We start from the raw sequence: 8,275 nt of genomic DNA, 5'->3' as shown, positions 1-8,275 counted from the left end.
CCGCGCCGGCCACTGCTTCCCTGCGCGGATCGGTCAGGGTCGCTGCAGACCCTGAGGCCAGGAGGCGCCCCCGAACCCCCCAGCCCCCCGCTCCTTTCGGCCTGCCAACTCGGGAGGTGACCTTCCGAAAGCGGCGCCCGAAGAAAGACGCCGGGTCTGACCACGGGCTCCGCTTCTGAGCCCGCAGGTTGTGGTCCCCCCAGCCAAGGGGAACTGTGGGCGAGAAAATTCGACGAGTCTTTAAGTGACTTAAGCCTCAGTTTGCCCCCTGATAAATTAAGAGGCGGGGTCATCATCTGTTACACCCCTGCTAATGCAAAGTGATATAAATACATTACCTCTTATCTGTAAAGTAGATCGATCATTTTCATTTAATTGGTGAAGAAATGGGAATTCGAGAGATTAAGTGACTTAAACGACTTGCCTGAGGCCACACAACTAGATGGCAGAGTGTCCTGGCGGCACACCCTGGGTTCTGTCCTCTGTATTGCAGGGACTGATTTTCAGAGCGATAGGATCCCCAGAGAACGTGGTGAAAGCTATGGACACTCCACCACCCCACCCCCTGGCCACGCCCCTGCCCACGTTTGCACACAGGTAAGTTTTTATACCATCTTAATAAAGAGTTCATTGATTGTTTGCCTTCCACGTGGCCTTTCAGTTCCTACCTCTGGGGAATGCATTGAAGATTAAATGTAATGGGAAACAATGCTATAGAAGTTACATTATTCTATTAACATGTGTTCCAGTGGGCATGGCAAGGATATGTTTAGGGACACCCAGCTCACCTCTGCTTCCGGGATGCCTACAATAACGGTGTTGGATGAATTCCTTCGGTTTAAGGTTGATATGGTCTCAACTCAAATGCCTACAGACATTGGGCAGGCACTGGGAAGCAAAGGAGTGAGGCAATAGGCAACTGTGACTGTGGCTAAGGACCTTTGCTCTTCAAAAGGGGTAGCCAGTTAGCTCCGGTTGACTGTGGTCCTGGGGGAATTAGAGCCATGGTGTGCTGTATCATTTTCCAAGAGAAGGCTGAAATTCAAATGTTGATATGAAATAGCCTTCCTTTCCCCCTGTCCTATACTACTACTTTGTCATGTAGTTATAGATATTTTACATATGGATCAACACTCATTAACAATTAATTGTAAGTTTAACTAAGTTGCTCATCATTATATTTTGCTTTCTTGATTTTTTTTTTTAATGTGGCTGGAATATATGCTCTATTCAGTTTTTTTCAGAATGAGTCTCTGGCCTGGTTGATATATTTTGAGTACTCTGTATTTTGAAGATGGCTTTGTTTTTCTTTCAGATTTGAATGCTGGCTTTATTGTATAGAATTCATAGTTCAAATAATACTTTTTAAAGTAGTGTTAAGCATTCTTTACAAAGTGGAAGGGAGAGGAATAGAGAGTTAGAAACATTGATGAGAGAGAAACATCGATCAGCTGCCTCCTGCGCACCCCCTACTGGGGATGTGCCTGCAACCAAGGTACATGCCCTTGACCGAATAGAACCTGGGACTCTTCAGTCCGCAGGCCGACACTCTAGCCACTGAGCCAAACTGGTCAGGGCTCTTTGTTGTTATTTTAAGTTTCCAAGTTTTATTTTCATAGTACCATCACCCCTCTTGAAGAAATGGATACCACACTGTCTCAAAAAATTGGTTCCTCCATTAAGTTTAGTTCTTCAAGTGCTAATTCTTGGTTGTTGACTTGAGTTCTTTGCCTTCATGGTACTGCTTTTCTTCACATTAGTGTTCATATTTACTGTTGAGAACCACATTTTGTCTATCTGCGAAGTTAGATCTTGAAAACCTGTTTTTGCTGTTGTGAAGAAAGGGTAGTCATGTGGCTGCACAGGTATGTTGGTAGCTTTTTGTCTAGGTGAGGAGGCACGTGTCCCTCCTGAGTTTCATTTCAGAGTCTTGTTTAGGACTGGATTCTGGGAGGAAATGTCAGAATAAACTCCATATTCTGTTTCCTTTGTGATGATCAGGATTTCCCGTAGGATCTTCTCTGCTTTATCACCAGCTCCAGATTCCATTTGGGAATCTCCCAAGGCAAATTGTAGGCTGGAAAATTGTTATTATGGATATCAGCTTATTAACAATGACATGCCTAGCTATCCAGCCATTCCAAATGCTGTTGCTTAATTAATAATTTTTTAAACTACTATAATTAATAGCACTGTTACTTCTAGGAAAAAATAAAGTAAAATACTTAGGAATAAATTTAACCAAGGATGTAAAATACCTGTACTTGGAAAATTATAAGATACTGAAGAAAGAAATTGAAGAAGATACAAATAAGTGGAAGCATATGCATGTTCATTGGTAGGAAGAATTAATATAATTAAAATGTTCATACAACCAAAGCAATCTATGGATTCAATGCAATTACTATCAAGATGCCAATAGCACATTTCACAGAACTACAACAAATATTCCAAAAATTTATATGAAACCACAAAAGACTGTGAATAGCTACAGTAATCTTGAGAAAGAAGAACAAAATTGGAGGAATAATGCTACCTGCCAATGACATAGTAGTCAAAACAGCATGCTACTGGCATAAAACAAACATATAGATCAATGAACAGAATAGAGAGCCCAGGAATAAACCCACACTATTATGGGTGTATTTGGCAAAGGAGGCAAGAACATACAATGTGGTAAAGATAATCTATGCGAAAAATGGTGTTTGGAAAATTGGACAGATACACGTAAAAAAATTAAACTGGACCACCTTCTTACACCATACACAAGAGTAAACTCAAAATGGATTAAAGACTTAAATGTTAGACTCGAAACCATGAAAATCCTAGAAGAAAACATTGGCAGCAAAATCTCAGACATTTCTCATAGCAATATACACGATGGAACACTGCTCAACCATAAGAAAGGATGAATTAGTGCCATTTGCAACAACATGGATGGACGTTGAGAACATTCTGCTAAGTGAACTAAGTCAGTCAGAGAAAGCTAAGAACCATATGATTTCACTCATATGTGGGATGTAAAACTGAAACTCATGAACACAAACAGCAGTGTGGTGGCTGCCAGAGAGAAAGGGGTGAGGAGGGAGGGGGTTCCTAATATAAGGTGACAGGAGATTTCACTTTGGTGCAATATACAGATCTTGTGACATAGAAACACATACCTGAAACCTTTATGTTCATGTTCACCAATATCACCCCAATCAATTTAATAAATAAAAAAAATAAAAAGCACTGTGCTTTTAAAAGGCACCAGACATAAGTGGCTTTATACTGTAAGATTCCATTTATATGAAATTCTAGAAATATGAAATTATAGTGCGAAAACACTCATGGTTTTCCAGGAATGAATGGAGGGGACTGACTGTAAAGAGGCATGAGGGAACTTTTTGGAAAGATGAAAAAGTTCTGTGACACAAAAACCTTCGAGACCACAGGTTGTCCTGAAAGAAAGGGTTTATTAAGCTACATGGTCGCCAGAGAAAGCACCAGGTTCTGGAGCATGCAGTCTAAAACAGCAGCAGGGCTAGAAGAAGACAAACATGTCCACCATCCTGGCTCTTCATACATGAATGTTGGAGGCGAGGTAGGGAGCGAATTAAGTTGTTTGGAAAGAATTTACATTGGCTATAGATAAGGGTGGGGGCGGGAGGAGATTGGGGGAAATTCTGGGATGTCAAGAGTCTGTAAGGAAGAAGTACTTGCTGCTAGAGTGGTTGTGGGCAAGTCTGGAAAGTTTATGCATAAGAATGCAGTGGCATCTGACAGTCAGCTGTTCTTGCTAGATTATTGCTGAAATAGCTGCCCAAAATTAATTCAAAGTTTCGACATACATTCAGGAATGTGGGCAATCAATCTTTTGTTGGGTTTAGCCCATGGCTACTCACTGATTAACTTCCCTTGTCTCTTCCTCCCAACCTCCCACCTACCAGAATTTAATTTAGGACATCTCAGAATTCGTTTTTGCCAGTTGTATATCATGATTTTGGCAGTGGTTTCATGACTGTACACATCTGTCAAAACTCATCTAATTGTTCACTTGATGGTGAATTTCATTGTATGTAAATAATAAACAATAATGTGGCTTCCCTCCTCCTCTTTGTACTTAATGAGTTTGAATTCTCTGAAATAGCACTAAAAACTTTCCAAGAATTCTCTTCTATATTTGCCTTGGACTGGGTTTTGTCTAGGAATTTCTGTTAAACTGATGCCACCCTTTCTAATTTTCCAGCGATAGTACGATTACAAAACTAAACAGACAAACCAACAACCCAGATCTTTTGATCCTTTCAGGGGCATTAGAATAGGAGACATAAAAACATGCATTTAGCTTGCTAATTCCAAAGTCATCTTTTCTCGATGTTTTAGGAGACCAAGGCTTTCCTTGAAAACAGAGCAATTATAAGTGAGTAGGAATGTGACAACCTTGAAGGTGTTGTAGCTGGTAGGAACGGTAACAGGTGCTAGACCAGTGGGGTCAGACTGGATCTGGGCTCAGAAATCTCCATACGTGGGTTCTGGCTAGGAAATAATTCAGAGCCAAGACCCAAACTATAAGAGAACATTTATTTGGTAAATCACAGAAGTAGAAGTAATTTCTACAAGAAATGGGCTTAGGAAACAAGTTATAGAGTTAAAGGAAGGGCCGTTGGAGCTTGGGAGTGAGGAAGCTAATGGTAAGGCACATGGTGGGGGTGGGGGTGGGGGAATGCGAAGAAAAGGGAAAGGCAAAAGCTGGGGCATACTCTCAGGAGGGAGAGTGTGCTGGGTAGTCCTAATGGTTTTAAGGGTGGAGATTTTAGGGGAGATCCCAGGAGAAGATCTCTATAGAATATTCAGCAGTTCTCCAGGTATGTCCTTTCAGGGTCATGGTCTCTGATTGGTCAGTGCCAGAGCAGCTGGTCCTGATGTCAGCCATGGAGTCACTTTTCTGGTTTTGCTGCTTTTCTGGACTTTGAGCTGGAAATATAACTGAGACCTAAATGTTATCTCTAGGGAGGAAAGGTCACCCTGGGGTGAGGTCCTACCCTACCATTGTTCATTGCAAGGCACCTGGGGCTTTCCACCCTGGTGACCTTCTTCTGTACTTGTCCCCATAGTCCTTGCTCATGTCTGCCTACCACAAAAGGACAAACCACTTTAAATAATTCAGTTTTCTATTAGGATCACTGTCAATCCTTTTGGTCAACTGCAAAGCTTTGCTTTTTATGTCGCTGATCCCTATTACCACTTAGAATAGAGGCAGTTTTTTTGTTTGTTTTACTTGGGATTCTCGAAGTCCTTCAGCTTGCTTGTGTTAATTTGACTTTGAAGATGTCAGTGAAGCTGGACTGAATTCCTTCCTCTTGTAGGTGGGAATTCTGCTGTCCCTCCCAGTACCTCTGGAAGTACGTGGTAGACTTTTTCTTTTTTTCTCTTCCACTTACCCAAATCAATTTCTGTACTCATTTCCTCATTGCATTCAAACTGTTCAGTGTGAAACCCAATGTTCTGTCTGTATCTTGTCAACCCTCTGGACATTACCCTAATCCCTATAGTGCCCCAAATGCCACAGACCCAAGCCTGTGTGTAGCAGGTTTGAGGGTTGATGATGGTAAGAGAGCTGAGCAACTACCTTACAGTTGAGTATCAGACATGTTTTTTAAAGGTCGGGGCCATTCCTTGCTAGTGAAAGGGCGAGGGCTACGCCCTCCACCTTGCCCCAGGGTAAGGGCTACGCCCTCCACCTTGCACCAGGGTAAGGGCTACGCCCTCCACCTTGCCCCAGGGTAAGGGCTACACCCTCCACCTTGCCCCAGGGTAAGGGCTATGCCCTCCATCTTACCTTGGCCATGTGCTCAGCAAGGATTCTTCCCGGAAGCCAAGCCGCTGCTGGCCACGCCTAGGACTTCTTTGAACTGGCCAATGACAATCAAGAGAAGTTGCCATAGATATGACCACATCCTGTGTGACACGACACCGACTTGCGCCTGGACCGACTTGCGCCTGGCCAATCGGCAGGGCCCACAGTCCTTTCTCCTCCCCTTGCCTCAACCCCCTATAAAGCCTCTCTCCACACAGAGTTCTCTCTCTCTGCCACTTGGCTTGCCGTTGCGTCGGTGAGTGTGGTTGGGGAGGCAAACTAGTTTGAATAAAGACTCTTTGCTTTTGCATCGGACATGGCTGGCTCCCTGGTGTGGTCTATTGGGGGTCTTGAAATCTGGGCATAACACTAGTAGGGAATTTTCACAAATTGTCTATTTAACTTAACTGTCATTGTTTTACTAATTTTCTGGATATTTCCTTTTCTTCCATTCCCTTTTTTATTTAACTCAGCACTCTCACCATCTCATTCCTATCCTTTTAAAAAAAAAATCCAATTGATGAATTGAGTGACTCATTAAATTTTTGAATGGGGGTGTTATAATCACTTTAAAAAATATTTTATTGACTTCGGAGAGGAAGATACAGAAACATCGATGAGGGAGGACCATTGATCTGGCACCGATTCGCAACCGGGGCATGTGCCCTGATGGGGAATTAAACTGACCTCCTGATTCATAGGTTGATGCTCAACCACCAAGCCACACCGGCTGGGCACAAATAATCATTCTGTTTGAAGTTTTACCACATGTGGCTAACCAATTCTTGAAAAATAGAAATTGAAAAAGTCTTTAAAGTTCCAGTTTTGAAATTGGAAGTTCTGACTATTCTTAAAATTTGCTGTTCTCTCCACAATGAATAAGCTCTTATAGTAATTTTACATTTAATACAATATTGTATTATACCAAAATTTTTACTGTATTGTATAAACTGTCACCTTGATGTAATGATGTTAAGAGTCCTATTTTCTACTGATACAGCTATTGGTAGGTAGTATGACAAATATTTATCAGGGTCCCAACTGGAAACAGATGACACAAGCCAATTAAGATAAATCAAAGATATTTATTTACAAAGAGGCTGCAGGAGAGGAAGCCACAAGAATTAATGCAGTATGCTGAAACCGGTTTGGCTCAGTGGATGGAGCGTCGGCCTGCGGACTGAAGGGTCCCGGGTTCGATTCCGGTCAGGGGCATGTGCCTTGGTTGCGGGCACATCCCCAGTGGGGGGTGTGCAGGAGGCAGCTGGTCGATGTTTCTCTCTCATCAATGTTTCTGGCTCTCTGTCTCTCTCCTTTCCTCTCTGTAAAAAATCAATAAAATATTAAAAAAAAAAAAGAATTAATGCAGTAACCAGTTAGTAGAAGCGTTCCTAAGGCAGAAAGATAAGGGATGACAGCTGTTATCAGTCCTCCAAGTGAGAGAGGAAGCCATATTGAGTGGAACCTTTGGGTAAAGGACACAGCCCAGCCTCACAGGGAGTGGACCTGGGGGAGAAATACGTTGATCTCTTGTACAGATTCCTCTGTTTTTCTGCTAGGGCTCCTCGCTGGCTTAAGCCAACAGGAATCCAGAGAGCAAGGGGAACTCACAGACAAGTACAGGTCTGCCTTTCAGCAGAGTGTGGGTATGGAGGGGCAAAATGATAAGAGGATGTGCTGCTTATTTTCATCAGTATTCCCTTCAGTATTGACAAGTTGTTAATGAGGACTCTGGTTGTGGTGACAGAAACTCAACTTGATGCCATTTAAACAACAAAAAAAGCGAAAACTGGAGGAACAGTAATAGGGGAGGAGCTGATTTTAAGGAAATGAATGCTATTTTTTGGGGTACACACTCTTCCTCATCTCTGCATGTCATGTTGGTTTCTTTTGTAACAAAGTGGGGACTTGGTCTCCAGCAGCACTGAGATGGAATCTTTAGAGCGGTATTATTACCATTGTAACTAGCTAGTTATTTTTTTTTTAATTTAAATCTTTATTGTTCAGATTATTACATTTGTTCCTCTTTTTTCCCCCATAACTTCCCTTCTCCCAATTCCCGCCCCACCCCTGTCCTTCCTACCCACCCACTGTCCTCATCCATTTGTGCACGATTTTTGTCCAATCTCTTCCTGCATCTCCCACACCCCTTTCCCCCCAAGTATAGTCAGTCCATTCCCTTTCTATGTCCCTGATTCTATTATAATCACCAGTTCATACTGTTAATCAGATTCTTTATTCACTTGATTCTTAGATTCACTTGTTGATAGATGCGTATTTGTTGTTCATAATTTGTATCTTTACCTTTTTCTGCTTCTTCCTCTTCTTAAAGGATACCTTTCAGCATTTCATATAATACTGGTTTGGTGGTGATGAACTCCTTTAGCTTTTCCTTATCTGTGAAGCTCTTTATCTGACCTTCACTACTGAATG

This window comes from Myotis davidii, unplaced genomic scaffold (genome assembly GCF_000327345.1).
Source record: "Myotis davidii unplaced genomic scaffold, ASM32734v1 scaffold96, whole genome shotgun sequence".
Taxonomy (NCBI): Eukaryota; Metazoa; Chordata; class Mammalia; order Chiroptera; family Vespertilionidae; genus Myotis; species Myotis davidii.
The sequence above is the reverse complement of the archived record's forward strand: the minus strand, read 5'-3'. Positions refer to the sequence as shown.